Genomic DNA, 17,175 nt, shown 5'->3' with positions numbered 1-17,175 from the left:
TGTTTCCCTCATATTGACTCCAAACAATAAAACAATCTTAATATATTTTGCCTACCTGACTTTATTTCTTTCTTTAATGTGTGTTCTAATAAAAATGATTGTCATCCAGTAAAAATGAAAACTTAATCTCTAAAGGTGTATATGAATTCCAGAAATAACTAAGTAGACTAGTAAAATAAGTTGTAATAAAACATTGTTGTGGTTGAATCAAATGATAAGTGAAGGGTCTTCCCATTAAGTTTTATCACCAAGTAATGCTTTTACTGAATTCTGATTAAGTGGGCCTCAAACATATTAAAACAAAATAAGTTAAGGTTTGTTGAGGTAGAGCCATCCTGCTGCCCCTTTCCTAGCTGGGGAATAATGGAAGAAACCAGAGTATTTTTCACATAAAATTGTTTTCTATCTGTACGATTGTTCATTCCATTTCTGAAACATTTTGTCTGCAATGGGGAGCTTTCCGACAGTTTTAATATTTCTTCCTAAGGCAGTTATCTTACATAGCATGCTGCAACATGGAAGGAAGCCACTGAGCTCACTCTGTTGGCTCTTTGAAAACCATCCTGTTTATTCCATTATACCTCCCAACCTGCTCTTTCCCCTTAGCCCCAAATTCATTATCCTATCAAGCCAACATCGAATTTCCTTTGTAAAGTTCAAACATCATCTCAGACAGTTCCTTCCAGGTCTTAACAGCTCACTTCATCATTTCCTGCTTGTCCTTTTACCAAACATTTGAAATCTCTGACCTTTGGTTAACAGCCAAAATTTCTCCTTATTCATTCAAATATTGCATGGACTGTGGCAGTTCAAAATGTTGGCTCTCCACTATTGTCTAAAGTGCAACTAGTGATGATAATAGATGCACCATAGAAAGCATTCTATCCAAAAGCATCATGGTTTGAAATGGCAATTGCTCTGCCCAGGACCATAGAAAACTATAGAGTTGTAAACACATTCCAGTCCATCATGCAAGCCAACCTTCCACCCATTGACTCCATCTATACTTCTCCTGCCTCAGAAAGGCAGCCATTAGGCATAAGAGACAAAAGCTTAAACACATGTATCTTTTGAAACTTAATAATGGAACCAGTTGGAAGAGATTATAACCGGGTGTTTGATGATGTCGGCAGCCTTTCTGAGGCAGGGGGAAATATAGATGGAGTCAGTGGATGGAAGGTTGGCTTGCATGATGGACTGGAATGTGTTCACAACTCTGTAGTTTATTACGGTCCTGGGCAGAACAATTGCCAAATCAGGACATGATGCTTTTGGATAGAATGGTTTCTAAGGTGCATCTATTATCATCAATAGAACAGCTCGAATCCCCACTGTTATTACACTACTGAATGGACCTCTCGAATTTAAAATTTAATGTTGACCTCACTCTTTGTGCACTGTCTCTGCAGCTGTAACCTTGTACTCCTCACTCTGTTCTATTACCCTTATGCACTTTGTCAAAACTTTGGAAAAGGTGCACTGAAGATTTACCAGAATTACATCGGAATGAAGCACTTCAAGTTAAATTTAAACTTTGTAGTTTCAGTGTGTTAAGAAGGAGGAGTGCATGGTTTAGTTTCATTTTTATTTTTTATTATGGCTGGTGATAAGTCGTACGGAGATCTTATTTGTTTACATGCATGTTTATTAAGTTTCAAGCCCCAGAGGTAACCGTTTCTCATTAAAATAAAGCTACAGAGAGAAAAAAAACTGCTGTTGTTTAGAGACGGAGGTCCGACTACTTACAGAGAAAGACAAAGAATCTAGAAAGTCCATTAGTCTATGTGTGGGGTAGGCCACAGAGTGAAGGATTGTTGAATACTGGGCTTAAGAAACATATGCAGTTACTCCGAAGTTAAAGTCATTGAAAATTTAGCTTGCGGTTTGTTTTAGGTGTCTTGAGTACGATACTAGCTAAAGGGAAAAAGCATATTGCAGTTGCACAGAAAGTTGCTGGAAGGAAATGATTGGCAGTTATATTAGGCTGAAACGAAGCAAGGAGCCTTAGTATGAGAGAATGGTAACTCTTCACTGAGGTGTAATATTTATAAGAATATTGCTGACATAAAAGGAATAGTATGAGTTTTCTTTCTGATGTCTGTAATGAACCTATAATGTTGCCTGATGTAATATATTCCATATTTTTCTTGCTTAATAGAAACATTATTTGCATTAAAAGTACAGTCAGCCTCTTGTGAATGTGCTCAGTAACTGTCCCAGATCATAACCCGAGATCACTTACAAACATGTTGAACATTTAATTTTAATATGTGTTATATAAAAAATGCTTTTCACAGAGAAGATGTACGCAGATGTCTGGAGTATAACTTTGCAATGTCACTCCTGTATAGAGTTAGAAAAACTTCAAAAGAAAAAAATAAAAAAGGAAAAATTAACAAGAGGCTGACCACCCAGTGGGTTTAAAAGCAAGCTTCAGCCCTGTTCTGTGTGTGTTAGTGGCCTGATGAACTCGTGCTGTGAGAGTCACTATTTTGAGAAGAGAAATGGAACAACCCTGCATTGCAATTTGACTGTAATCTCTTACTTTGACTATTGCCAATCTGCCACTGTTGAAAGGAACCGAGACAAAAGAATTTCAACAAACCTGCAGATCCAAGAATCTTGAATTTGATTGTTCAATTACCAACCATGCTAATAGTACCATTCAATATAACAGCCATAACACTCCACAGCTGCTCCTCATGAATGACCTCAAAGACGGATCTATATACTTGATCTGTATTTAATCTCTATCCTTTTTGACTCACTTCTTCTTCCTAGTTTGCATGTATATATCATATTATTATTTTTATTTATTCTCTAGTAATTAATAAATTACTCTTTTATTAACGCAAGAAAGTCAGGTCAAATTGGCTCCTTTTAAAATATAAATGCCTTTGGTCTAGATGCAGGTTTGCTTATTGAGCTGGAAGATTCGTTTTCAGACATTTCATCACCATACTAGGTGACATCATCAATGAGTCTCCAGATGAAGTACTGGTGGCATGGACCGCTTTCTATTTATGTATTTAGGTTTCCTTGGGTTGGTGATGTCATTTCCTGTGGTAACTTCTTTTATGTGGTGATATCATTTGCTGTTCTTTTGCTCAGGAGATGGTAAATGGGATCCAAGTCAATGCGTTTGTTAATAGAGTTCCAGTTGGAATGCCATGCTCCTAGGAATTCTTGTGTATGTCTCTGTTTGGCTTGTCCTAGGATGGATGTGTTGTCCCAGTCGAAGTGGTGTCCTTCCTCATCTATATGTAAGGATACTAGTGAGAGTGGGTCATGTCTTTTTGTGGCTAGTTTTCTGCCTATTTGTAGTGTTTGTTACAGTTCTTGCAAGGTATTTTGTAAATGACATCAGTTTTGTTTGTTGTCTGTATATGTTCTTTCAAGTTCATCACCTGCTGTTTTAGTGTTTTGGTGAGTTTGTGGGCTACCATGATGCCAAGGGGTCTGAGTAGTGTGGCAGTCATTTCCAAGATGTATTTGATGTAGGGGAGAGTGGCTAGGGTTTGTGGACACATTTTGCTTGCTTGTTAGGGTTTATTGCTGAGAAATCGGCGGACTGTGTTCATTAGGTATCATTCTTTTTGAATACATTGTATAGCTGATTTTCCTCTGCGCTGCGTAGTTCCTCTGTGCTGCAGTGTGTGGTGGCTCATTGAAATAATGTTCTAATGTAGCTTCATTTGTGGGTGTTGGGATGATTACTTCAGTATTTGGTCTGTATATGTTGTTTTCCTGTAGATACAGGTTTGAAGTTCCCCATTGGCTGTTCGCTCTACTGCAACATCTAGGAATGGCGGTTTGTTGTTGTTTTCCTCCTCTTTAGTGAATTTTATGCCAGTAAGGGTATTATTATTGGTCTTGAATGTTTCCTCTAATTTGTTTGGTTTAGTGATGACAAACGGTGTCATCCATGTAGTGGACCCAGAGTTTGGGTTGGATGGTTGGCAGAGCTGTTTGTTCGAGTCTCTGCATTACTGCCTCTGCTAAGAACCCTGATATCGGAGATCCCATGGGTGTTCCGTTAGTCTGTAGGTTTTGTTATTGATCTGAAGATCCTTTGGTCTGGGAGGAAGGTCCACAAGGGGAAGGACCTTTTGTTAAATTAACACTGTAACCAACCAAGTGGGCAGGTGGGTAAAGCAAGGGAGACAGTTCATCCCTCCTCATCTGGGAGCTTAACAATTTTTCACCTGGAGGTATAGTGAATTGGGAAAGCTCACCCAGGGGCTGCTCATAACAAAAACTGAAAGAAGTGCAGATGCTGTAAATCAGAATCAAAAACAGAAGTTGCTGGAAAAGCCCAGCAGGTCTGGCAGCATCTGTGAAGAGAAATCAAAGTTAACATTTCAGGTCCAGTGATCCATGTCCAAGTGGTTCTGAGGAAGGGTCACCAGACCTGAAACGTTAACTTTGATTTTTCTTCAAAGATGCTGCCAGACCTGCTGACCTTTTCCAGCAACTTCTGTTTTTGTGCTGCTCATAACAAGTTGGGAGGCTTGTGTGAGTAAATTGTCACTTTGAAACAAATTTTAAAAACAAGAATTCCTTGTGTTTGCATTGCTACAACATAGAAATGTCAATGTACAATTTAATAAACAGAAACGGATTTGATACCATCCTATTCCTAGCATAATTAGGAAAAGCCATTAAAAGTTCTGTCCTTTGAATATTTAAAGGATTTGGCAAGGCATTTAGAATTGGAATTTCACCCAAAGGCAAGGAAACCCAAAACTTTGTAAGGGTGGACAGATATAAACTAAGGAAATGGATAGACTAATGGTAGAGAGATTAAAATTAGAACAGAGGAAATTAGAGTTTCAGGAAGAAGAGAAGGAAAAGCAATTTCAACAAAGTCAGCTCAAACTGAAGAACCAGAATTCTAGTGCGTCCCATGAAGACACCTCTGGTTCAGACTTGACTGCAAACAATAAATGCTGGAGAGCCCAGCAGGTTGGACAATATCCATGGAGAGAATTCAAGCTAACATTTCGAGTCTCAATGACTCTTCATCAGAGCTGAAGTGAAGCTTGGAGGGGGCGGTTTCTAGACTCAAAACGTTAGCTTGCTCTCTCTCCATGGATGCTGCCTGACCCGCTGTGACCTCCAGAATTTGTGGTTTTCAGTACAGATTCCAGCAATTTGCCACTACACCCTGGCTCAGACTTAATTTTCACAATTAATTACTAAGTTTGGGAAGGCAGAGATGGAAGCATCCTTTATCTCTCTTCAGCTGGAAGCACAACAGTGGCCAGCAAAACGTTAATCCTTATTACTGCAGAATACATTTTCTGAGAAAACTGATGAACCTCCTTCCTATGGGATTTGCCGTTGCTGACAAGATGGTAAAAAGGTCTATCTTAATTGTGCATTAGTTAGTGCCAGAGGCATACCATCCAAAACTCTGTATCCTTCGAAAATGACTTCACTAGACATGGTTGGAATTTGAAGGGCTTAAGCAGCTTGATTTTGACTGGGTACAGGCGCTTAAAGCAGAAGCCACTTCCAAAACCTTTTGAGAAAGAACTTTCCTTGAGGAGCTTTCCCTCCATCTACTTTCCCAATGTGAATACACCGACAGGAACAGAGAGTGACTAGGTCCAGGCAGGTTTCCACACTAGCTGATGATTATGAGCTGATTCATAAACCCACATTCCTGTAGAAACCCTCCTCTCATCACTCTCAAGCAACTGGAAAGGATAGAGGTAGTGAGAATGATAGGATACTGAATACCATGGCTGAGAGGGAAATGCTGAGACCCCGCCTCAGGACTGAGGGGCTAGTGTTGAGCTGAAAAGTGAGACCAAGAAGGCTATCTGTTTTAACTGCTGAAGGATGGGACATATCCAAGCCAACTGTTGGAAGCTATGGAAAAAGCAGTGGGTTTTATGGGGTGCATGCGAAACATGGGAGTCAGTCAGCGGGCATAGCTCACCAGGCTTTAGCTCTGACTGAAGCTAGAAATTTCTGTAAAGGCACTCCTGAGAGTACAGATGAGGTTAAATAAATCCCTGAGAATTATTGGGATTTTCTATCACACTTTCCCCAAGGTGAGGGGAGCAAATTTGTAGAAACATCGAGTGATAGTAGGATCCAGCCAAACTTTACTCCTGGAAAAAGATATCAGCTTCCCATCAGAGAGTGCAGTAAGGGTCCAAATATTTGAAGGGATTGAAGGAAAGCACATGCCCATTTCCCTCTTCACTAGGTTCATTTGGAGAGTAACCTAGTCTTCTGGTCCTAAATCATGGAAGTTATCCCCCAGTTTATTGATGTAGTTAACTTGCTCCTTGCAATGACTTGGTGGGATCAATGGTAATAGCATTCTCAAAGGCCTCTGAGAAGCCTGTTGAGCTCACAGAGATCAAACCATTGCAGGAGAAAGTGTCTGGTATTTTCTCTGACTGTGTGGTCTCCTGGTACATCGCAAGACGAGCACAGCCAGTAGAGGCTGAAGTGGCACTGCAAACAGAAGACACCCCGATCTGGTAACTTGAAACCTGTCTTGGGAGGCTCGAAGACCCCACATTGGTAATGCAAAGAACTTCCTTGGTAGCAGCTCAGCAAGCTGATCCACTGTTAATAGCACTAGTGCAGACTGCTCATGCAGAAGCTGAGGTGAAAACACTGCCTGAATGCCATTACATTCACATTGAGCTGCTGATGAGGAAATGGAGACCCCTCACTGATCTGTGAATGAGGAGTGGATGCCTGATGCATCGATTTTCCTGCTCCTCGAATGCTGCCTGACCTGCTGTGCTTTTTCAGCACCACTCTAATCTTGACTAAAAGTGAATCTTTTGAGCTAGCTTTTGTGGAAACATTCAACGAAAGGCGGTTACCAATACATCTGCTCTTCCTGTCGGATGTAAGAGTTTAGGGAGAGTTTCCATGTTACTGATGATTGTGGCAGCACGAAGTGTCTTTGGTTATGAATCCTATTAGATCGTATGGATCGGTTGGAGTGGCAGTTAGAGGCAATAAAGAATTTACAGGAGCTAGGGGTGTGATGGATGGCAGTTATAGGAAAGGAGCAAAACCACAGATACAGTCAGGTAGATGGATTACCACCAGGAAAGGTAGGAGAGGAAGGCAGGTAGTGCAAGAGTCTCCTGCGACTATCCCTATATCAAACAAGTATGCTATTTTTAAAAATGTCAAGGGTGATGGAGTCTCAGGGGAATGTAGCATGCGCAGTCAAGTTTCTGGTTCCGAGACTAGCTAATGAGGGATACGTCAAGTTCCAAACGATCGATTGTGATAGGGGATTCTCTGAGATCGACAGCGAGAAATCAGAATAGTGTGTTGCCTCACTGGTGCTAGGATCAAGGATATCTTGGAGACAGTGCAGAATATTCTCAAGGGGAGAGGTACCAGCAGGAGGCCATTGTATACATTGGAACTAATGATATAGGATGTGTAGAGGATGAGATTCTGAAAGGGAGAATATAGGAAGTTAGGCAGGAATTTAAAAAGGAGGCTCTTGAGGGTAGAAATATCTGAATTACTCCCACTGCTATAATCTAGTGAGGATAGGAATAGGAGGATAGAGCAGATGAATTGCCTGGGCATCACAGTGGCTAGCATTGCTGCCTCACAATGCCAGAGACCTGGGTTCAATTCCTGCCTCAGGCAATGTTAGTGTGGAGTTTGCACATTCTCCCTGCTGTTGTGGTTCTGTTCGCCGAGCTGGAAGTTTTTGTTGCAAACGTTTCATCCCCTGGCTAGGCGACATCATCAGTGCTTGGGAGCCTCCTGCGAAGCGCTTCTTTGATGTTTCCTCCAGTGTTTATAGTGGTCTGTCCCTGCCGCTTCCGGTTGTCAGTTTCAGCTGTCCGCTGTAGAGGTTGGTATATTGGGTCCAGGTCGATGTGTTTGTTGATGGAGTTTGTGGATGAATGCCATGCCTCTAGGAATTCCCTGGCTGTTCTCTGTCTGGCTTGCCCTATGATAGTAGTATAGTCCCAGTCGAATTCATGTTGCTTGTTGTCTGCGTGTGTGGCTACAAAGGATAGCTGGTCGTGTCGTTTCGTGGCTGTTGGTTCATCTCGGAACTGACAGCCAGACTACTGCGACCCCTAGGACTCATAACGGCACACAAACCAACAGCCACGCTCAGACAACAACTCACCAGAACGAAGGACCCGATACCCAACATGAGCAAAACTAGTGCTGTTCCAGCAATAAAGTTTCAACTTTGATCTCCAGCATCTGCAGACCTCACTTTCTCCCCAGAGAACAGCCAGGGAATTCCTAGAGGCATGGCATTCATCCACAAACTCCATCAACAAACACATCGACCTGGACCCAATATACCAACCACTACAGCGGACAGCTGAAACTGACAACCGGAAGCGCAGGGACTTGCCACTATAAATGCCGGAGGAAACACCACAGAAGCGCTTCGCAGGAGGCTCCCAAGCACTGATGATATCGCCTAGCCAGGGGACGAAACGTTTGCAACAAAAACTTCCAGCTCGGCGAACAGAACCACAACAACGAGCACCCGAGCTACAAATCTTCGCACAAACTTTGAATTCTCCCTGCATCTGTGTGCGTTCCCTCTGGGTGCTCCGGTTTCCTCCCACAGACCAAACATGTGCAGGATAGGTGAATATGCTATGCTAAATTGCTGTTAGTGTTAGGTGAAGGGGTAAATGTAGGGGAATGGATCTGGGTGGGTTGCTCTTCGGAGGGTCAGTGTGGACTGGTAATGGGCGGCATGGTGGCACAGTGGTTAGCACTGCTGCCTCACAGCACCAGAGACCCGGGTTCAATTCCTGCCTCAGGCGATTGACTGTGTGGAGTTTGCACATTCTCCCCGTGTCTGCGTGGGTTTCCTCCGGGTGCTCCGGTTTCCTCCCACAGTCCAAAAATGTGCAGGTTAGGTGAATTGGCCATGCTAAATTGCCCGGAGTGTTAGGTTTAGGGGAATGGGTCTGGGTGGGTGCACTTCGGTGTGTCGGTGTGGACTTGATGGGCCGAAGGGCCTGTTTCCACATTGTAAGTAATCTAATCTAAAAAAAATTGAATGTGTGGCTGAGGAGCTGGTGTATGGGAGAAGTGTTCACAGTTTTGGATCACTAGAATCTCTTCTGGGTAGAAGTAACCTGTATAAGGACGATTGCACCTGAATTGGAAGGGGACTAATATACTGCCAGGGAGATTTACTAGAGCTGCTGGGGAGGATTTAAACTAGTAAACTGGGGGGTTGGGACCTAGGGAGATAGTGAGGAAAGAGATTAATCTGAGACTGATACAGTTGGGAAAAGGAGCGAGTCAAACTGTCACGGCAGGCAGGAACAAAGCAGAGAACGAGATAAATTAAACTGCATTTATTTCAATGCAAGAGGCTGAACAGGGAAGGCAGATGAGCTCAGGGCATGGTTAGGAACATGGGACTGGGATATCATAGCAATTACAGAAACATGGCTCAGGGATGGGCAGGACTGGCAGCTTAATGTTCCAGGATACAAATGCTACAGGAAGGATAGAAAGAGGGCAAGAGAGGAGGGGGAGTGGCGTTTTTGACAAGGGATAACATTATGGCTGTGTTTAGGGAGGATATTCCTTGGAATGTGTCCAGGGAAGTTATTTGGGTGGAACTGAGAAATAAGAAAGGGATGATCACCTGATTGGGATTGTACTATAGACCCCCAAATAGTTAATGGGAAATTGAGAAAAAAAACTTGGAAGGAGATCTTAGCTATCTGTAAGAATAAAAGGATGGTTATAGTAGGGGATTTTAACTTTCCAAACATAGACTGGGATTGCCATAGTGTTAAGGGTTAAGATGGAGAGGAATTTGTTAAGTGTGTACAGGAAAAATTTCTGATTCAGTACGTGAATGTACCTACTAGAGAAGGTGCAAAACCTGACCTACTCTTGGGAAATAAGGTGACTGAGGTGTCAGTGGGGGAGCACTTTGGGGCCAGCAACAACAATTCTATGAGTTTTAAAATAGTGATGGAAAAGGATAGACCAGATCTAACAGTTGAAGTTCTAAATTGGAGCAAGGCCAATTTTGACGGTATTAAACAAGAACTTTCAAAAGCTGATTGGGGCAGATGTTCGCAGGTAAAGGGACGGCTGGAAAATGGGAAGCCTTCAGAAATGAGATAACAAGAGTCCAGAAACAGTATATTCCTGTTAGGGTGAAAGGAAAGGCTGGTAGGTTTAGGCAATGCTGGATGATTGGAGCAATTGAGGTTTTGGTCAAGAAAAAGAAGGAAGCATATGTAAGGTATAGACAGGATAGATCAAGTGAATCCTTAGAAGAGTATAAAGGCAGTAGGAGTATACTTGAGGGAAATCAGGAGGGCAAAAAGGGGACATGAGATAGCTTTGGCAAATAGGGTTAAGGAGAATCCAAGAGGATTTTATGAATACAAAAGGGTAACCAGGGAGAGAATAGGACCCCTCTAAGATCAGCAAGGCAGCCTATGTCCAGAACTGCAGGAGATGGAGGAGATAATAAACAGATATTTTGCATCATGAAGGACATGGAAGACACAGAATTTACATGTATTTGGAAAGAAAGGACTGATTAGGGATGGTCAGCATGGCTTTGTGTGTATGGGAAATCGTGTCTCAATAACTTGATTGAGTTTTTTGAAGAAGTAACAAAGAGGACTGATGAGGGCAGAGCAGTGGACTTGATCTATATGGACTTCAGTCACACATTTGACCGGTTCCTCATGGGAGATTAGTTATCAAGGTCACTTAACATAGAATACAGGGAGAACTAACCATTTGGATACAGAACTGGCTCAAAAGTGGAGGACAGATGGTGTGGTGGAAGGTTGCTTTTCAGACTGAAGGCCTGTGACCAGTGGTGTGCCAAAGGGATCGGTGCTGGATCCACTACTTTTCAGCATTTATAAAAGTGATTTTGATGTGAACAAAGGAGGGATAGTTAGTAAATTTGCAGATTATATCAAAATTGGAGGTGTAGTGGACAGCGAAGAAGGTTACCTCAGAGTACAACAGGATCTTGATCAGATGGGCCAATGGGCTGAGGTGTGGCAGGTGGAGTTTTATTTAGATAAACGTGAGGTGCTGCATTTTGGATAGACAAATCAGGCCAGGACTTATACACTTAACGGTAAGGTTCTGAGGAGTGGAATGCAGGTTCATAGTTCTTTGAAAGTTGAGCCACAGGTAGATAGGATAGTGAAGAAGGTGTTTGGTATGCTTTCTTTTATTGTTCAGAGAATTGAGTATAGGAATTGGGAGGACATTGGTTCAGCCACTTTTGGAATATTGTGTTCAATTCTGGTCTCCATCCTATAGGAATGATGTTGTGAAACCTGAAAGGGTTCGGAAAAGATTTACAAAGATGTTACCAGGGTTGGAGGGTTTGAGTTGTAGGGAGAGGCTGTTTTCCCTGGAACATCGGAGGCTAAGGAATGACCTTATAGAGATTTATAAAATCATGAGGGACATGGATAGGGTAAATAGACAAGGTCTTTTCCCCAGGGTGGGGGAGCCTACACCTAGAGGGCATAAGTTTAGGGTGAGAGGGGAAAGATATAAAAGAAACAAAAAGGGCAACTTTTTCACACAGAAGATGGTACATGTATGGAATGAGCTGCCCGAGGAAGAGGTGGAGGCTGCTACAATTACAGCATTTAAAAGGTATCTGGGTATGAATAGGAAGGGTTTGGAGGGATATCGGCCAAATGCTGGTAAATGGGTCTGGATTAATTTAGGATATCTGGTCGGCATGTATGAGTTGGACCAAAGGGTTTGTTTCCATGCCATATACCTTTGACTCCAAGATACTCTGTCCATACCATTATGGACATGAGACCGATTTGGAGGTGCCGGTGTTGGACTGGGGTGTATAAAGTTAAAAATTACACAAAATCAGATTATAATCCAACAGGTTTATTTTATGAAGGAACATTGCTCTGAAAGTTAGTGTTTCCAAATTTTTAACTTTGGACACAAGAACAGAAAACTTAGGAGCAGGAGTAGGCAATTCAGCTCCCCAAGGCTCTTCTGTCATTTGATGCACTTGTGGCTGTTTACAAGAGGCTGTTCCTTGGACAACTGTATCTGCTAAAGCAGTGGGGAGGGAATTGACCCAATTCTTCAGCTGGTGTAGTCTACCCATGGAGATGCAGTTGGAACAGACCTCAAATTTCATGCCCAAACTATTCCAGGAAGTCATGCCCCACTTTTCAATGTATCACCTGCACTAACAGGAGGCACTGGAATGGTACCGCTAGACCAGTGATGCGGGCAGACTGCCAAGGCTGCTCCCTTACTGGGATAAAGTGCGAGATTCTCATAAGTTTGCCACCAAGGACTCGTGCAACAAAATCATCAATTCTACTCCATTTGAATTAGCTTACGGGAAGCAAGCGTGAGGGAACCTGAAACGTATTGCCCGAAAAGGAGTACTCAAATCTTCTACCCCGGTATTCTTCCCTTGCCAGACAGACAAAAGGCAGGGAAATTGCAGGTCACAAGAGGTCCTGGCTGCAGCTTTAATTGAGGTCAGAGTTTAAAATAGCTTGATCAAAATTCCCAGCATGCTCGATTGTAGCTTTTAACCTGTCTAGTAGCCATTTCTGCTGCTGGTTGCCTGACCTCAAACCCTTGAAGGAAATGCTTCAGAACAGAAGCCAGAAGTCTCTATGTTAGATGGTATAGCAGAGTGACTGCCATGAGCCTGTGAAGGGGCCTCAAAACACTCTAATTTCTCAATGGCAAGAAAAACATGCCAGTGTCTGAGATTTCTAGCCAGGAGACTATGTGCAATGTACGAAGTGAACCTTGAAGTATCCGGTTCAGTGGTCCATATATAATAACCGAAAAGCTCAGGGAACTGAATTATCTGATTAAGACCCAAGATTGCCAACAAAAAGCAAAGGTTGCATCGTGTCAACATCATAAATCAGTACCACCATTGAGGAGGAGACAAACCCGTCACAGTGTGTCCAATTTCCCCAGTCCGAGAGGATGAGAGTAGCAGTGAGAGTGAATTGAAAGGAGACATGATTGAGCCCCTACTATCTGGTTGATAAACATGGAAATACTAGAAAACCTAGGTTCCTTATTTACCCACCTAGGTTCAGCACAGTGAGCAGATTTAACAAGACTATTCACTGAATTCAAGGACTTACAGAGACAATCCAGGCTGTACCAATCTATTCTACATGATGTGGATGTACGATAGGCCCCTCACATAAGGCAACATCCCTATTAGCTGGGCCTGGAAAATCCAACCCTTGTTTGGGATGAGCTTACAAACATGCTGGAGCATCAACTAATAAAACCAAACAGCAGTTTCTGGAACTCCCCAGTTATACTCATGCTCAAGCCAGATGGTCCCACCAGGAGCTGATTGATTGCTGAAAAGAGTTGAGAGCTGATACCCTGGCCAGAAGATTACATGTCGAAGAGTGTGGTGCTGGAAAAGCACGGATAGTCAGGCAGCATCCTAGGAGCAGGAGCAGGAGCAGGATTGGGTAGATAAAGCAGCAAGACACTCAAGGAATACTGGCATATTCCCTTGACTGCCTGTTTGAAGGAAATCTTCACTTTCTGGATGGTTATATTAGTGACAAGTCATGCCATTAGGATGCTGAGTTGCCCAGCTATCTTACAAAGCCTGATAAATGAGACAGTGGCAAATTTATCTAATTGTAAAGTCTACTTGGATGATCTTGCGTGCACAGTGATACCTGCACTTATAGCAACTGGAAGCCATCTTCCAGAAAATAGAGTCAGCGACGTAGTGGTTAATCCCACAAAGAGTAAATTCATTAAGGCCAAAGTGATTCATTTTGTGATTACACAGTGGGTCAAGAATGACTATTGCCCAGGTCTGTAAAGAGACAAGCAATAGCAGAGTTCCCATTCTCATAACAAAATTGGAAACCATGAGGTTCTTGGGAATGTTTGTGTGTTTTACTAAAAATACATTCCAAAGCCCAGTAGCTGTACTGCTTCAGAAGCCCAGGTAATTAAAACTAGGAGATGACAGTTTTTGAAAAGCAGAAGGTCCATTTTAACAAGTGATCCTGTGCTTGCAGCTCTAATTTTAATGTAAGCATTTAAAGTAAACATTGATACAAGTGACCATATGTCTGATATGGGTGGGAAGTATCACAACCCATACTATCATAAACCAACTACTTTTGTGTAAAAGTTTAAGACTCAGATCATTTTGTTGGAGTTTGACCCTTCAACCATACTTCTGGGAAATTAAATATGATTGCAGAAACTCTGCCCTGAAACTATGGAGATCCATTTAGAACTGAAGAGATATAATTAACCGAGGCAAGATGAATGAATGCGTGTTTTGTTTCCATTTTGCAACTGTTTGCATTGAATCTCATTTCCTTCATCAAGAAGAGATGTCTCATGACCACATAGCAAAAATTTGGATCACCTACAGTCATAACGAGCTTTTCATTTCACCACGTGATTTTTAAAAGAGGATTGATCCAGCCAAGATGACAATGGGTGCAAGTTCAGTGGCTGACAGGAAACATATTCTGGAACTAACACTTGTACAGAATCAGGAAACCTTCAAAAGGAAGGACAGAAAAAGTAGCTATAATGAGAGGCTGACTATCCAACTCCCTGTCAGTAAGGAGTGATCAGCTGCAGACACAACTGTGGTTTACCCTTCCAGAGCTACATTGAAAATGAGGTGAGAAGTGAACTTCAACCTAGTACTAGTGTGCTAGTACTGAGATCCTACAATTGGTTTAGGCTAATGGGAAGCTCATAGTTTCAGGAAGATCACTGCAGGTAAGGGAATGGAAAGAATATTATCTCATTCTGAGTGCTGCCAGTCAGACGCTGTCAAAAGGAACCAGGACAAAAGAATTTTGAGTAACTTGCAAAGCAAAGAATTTCAACCACCAACGTCAATGCTACTGGTACCATCCACTCTAGAAGTTGTAACAATCTACAGTAGGCCCCCCGGATACGTTCCAAGACCTACTGCAGGAACATGAAACCGCAGATAGGTGTGAACCCATTCATTTAAATGGGAAATGTACCTTCCCAGCAGCCTCCTGGTCCCTGGTTCTGGAACGTTCCCTATACTATGTTCGGGCCATGATAAACTGCAGGTAACTGAAACCGCGGAAACCAGACCTGTGGATACGGGGGTCGCCCTGTACTCTCAACTGTTCATGGATGACTCAGAACGATTGAACTGTATATATTTTAACTTTTATCTGTTTTGGACTCACTTCTTCTCCCTAACTTGCGTGTATATGTGCTGTGTTAGTATTTCTTCGACTATTTGATAGCTGACAAGCTCACTCTTTTGCTAACTCAAGAAAGCCTGATTAAATTGTGTCCTTTTAAAACATAAAGTATAGGGGCCTGTGAGGAAAGTATCTCAATAGGTAGGGATATTTTGTAAAACTAACCTTTGTGGTGACCAATTGAGAGGTCAGTTGAGTGAAGAAGTTGCCAGATCAACCCTTTTTAGCTAGTACTTTACCAGCTTGATATATTTCACATGGAACCCAAATGAAATGGGGTGATTCACCCAGGGACTAGTCATTATGGATATAACAATTGAGATTTTACTCCAGGATCTCACTTGTCCAGTATTATTGTCAGCTGGATTCATAACACTTTATTAATAAGTCCAATGACCCAAATGGTTCTTTAAATAAGAATAATCATCCAATGTGGAATAAAGATATTCTCAGAGATTAAAGGACTCATGGAACTAGAGATAAGGATTGCACTGTACAAGTGGTAGGAGCTTAATGATGTAAAAAGGATGTTGTCTCTTGGACTAGTATCAGTTTTAAAAGGGATTGAAAGTGAGTTTTCCATATTTTCTTTTCCGAATTGGGTTTTTGATGCTCTCTTCTGTTTGTCTCAAGGAACACTTGACACAAAAGGAATACGGCAGCTTGCTATTTGTTGTCATGATACAGAACACATCTAAATTGTACAGACCAAGCTAAATAGATCAGGTCTTTTGCCTTTTGTCTGAATACTCTGTACATGTGTGTATCCTGCTTTAAACAAAATCTTAATAAATTACTCAGCTTGCAGAGGAAGGCTGCCTTACTACAAATGGAATTTTAACCCTGCATGTAAAGCAATTATCTGTGGCAAAACCTGTAATTTCTATACTATTAGATACAACAGCAATTATTTTTCTGGTCATTCACCTGACTTACATCACTCTTATCAGATCTCTATCCTCTGTGTGCCACACACATTTCTCTAAGTGGGGAAAGCTGTCATCAGGGTGGCACAGTGGCTCAGTGGTCAGCACTGCTGCCTCACAGCACCAGGGACCTGGGTTCAATTCCAACCTCAGGTGACTGTCTGTGTGGAGTTTGCACATCCTCCTTGTGTCTGTGTGAGTTTCCTCCGGGTGCTCTGGTTTCCTTCCACAATCCAAAAGATGTGCAGGTTAGGTGACTTGGCCATGCTAAATTGCCCATAGTGTTAGGTGCATTAGTCAGGGGTAAATGTAGGGGAATGGATCTGAGTGGGTTACTCTTCAGAGGGTCGGTGTGGACTTGTTGGGCTGAAGGGCCTGTTTCCACACTGTAGGGAATCTATGACCAAAAGAACCTAAATGTCTATGTAAGAAATGTACAGCACACTATTTCTTCAAATTTGTTTGTGCATGGTACCCATTTTTAATTATGTCAGCATAAACTAGGCATCCAGAAACAGCAGCGAGTGACTAACATATGGCCAGCTGCTAAAATACAGCAATGTTAAATTAATTCAAAATCATCCACGTCTTAACTATTTCTCTTTTTTCTCTCTGTGTGGATCTAAGCTCTAAGAAATCTTTGTGGCAGGTTTTAATTTTTTTTTGAGTCAGCATCATTATTGCCACTAACGGTTTTGTCTGTAAGACGTCCGCTGCTTGGAGTGTTTGAAGGTCAGAAGTCACACGACACCAGGTTATAGTCCAACAGGTTTATTTGAGACCAAGCTTTCAGAGTGCTGTCCCTTTGTTCACCTGAAGAAGGAGCCAAGCTCCGAAAGCTGGTGATTTCAAATAAACTTGTTGGACTGTAACCCGGTGTCATGTGACTTCTGACCTTGTCCACCTCAAACCAACATCAGCACCTCCACATCTTGGGGGTGTTTGCAAAAAGTGGACAAGTGGACAGATACTAGTCAAGTCAGGCTACATTTGTATTCTGC

This window comes from Chiloscyllium plagiosum, chromosome 31 (genome assembly GCF_004010195.1).
Source record: "Chiloscyllium plagiosum isolate BGI_BamShark_2017 chromosome 31, ASM401019v2, whole genome shotgun sequence".
NCBI lineage: Eukaryota > Metazoa > Chordata > Chondrichthyes > Orectolobiformes > Hemiscylliidae > Chiloscyllium > Chiloscyllium plagiosum.
The sequence above is the reverse complement of the archived record's forward strand: the minus strand, read 5'-3'. Positions refer to the sequence as shown.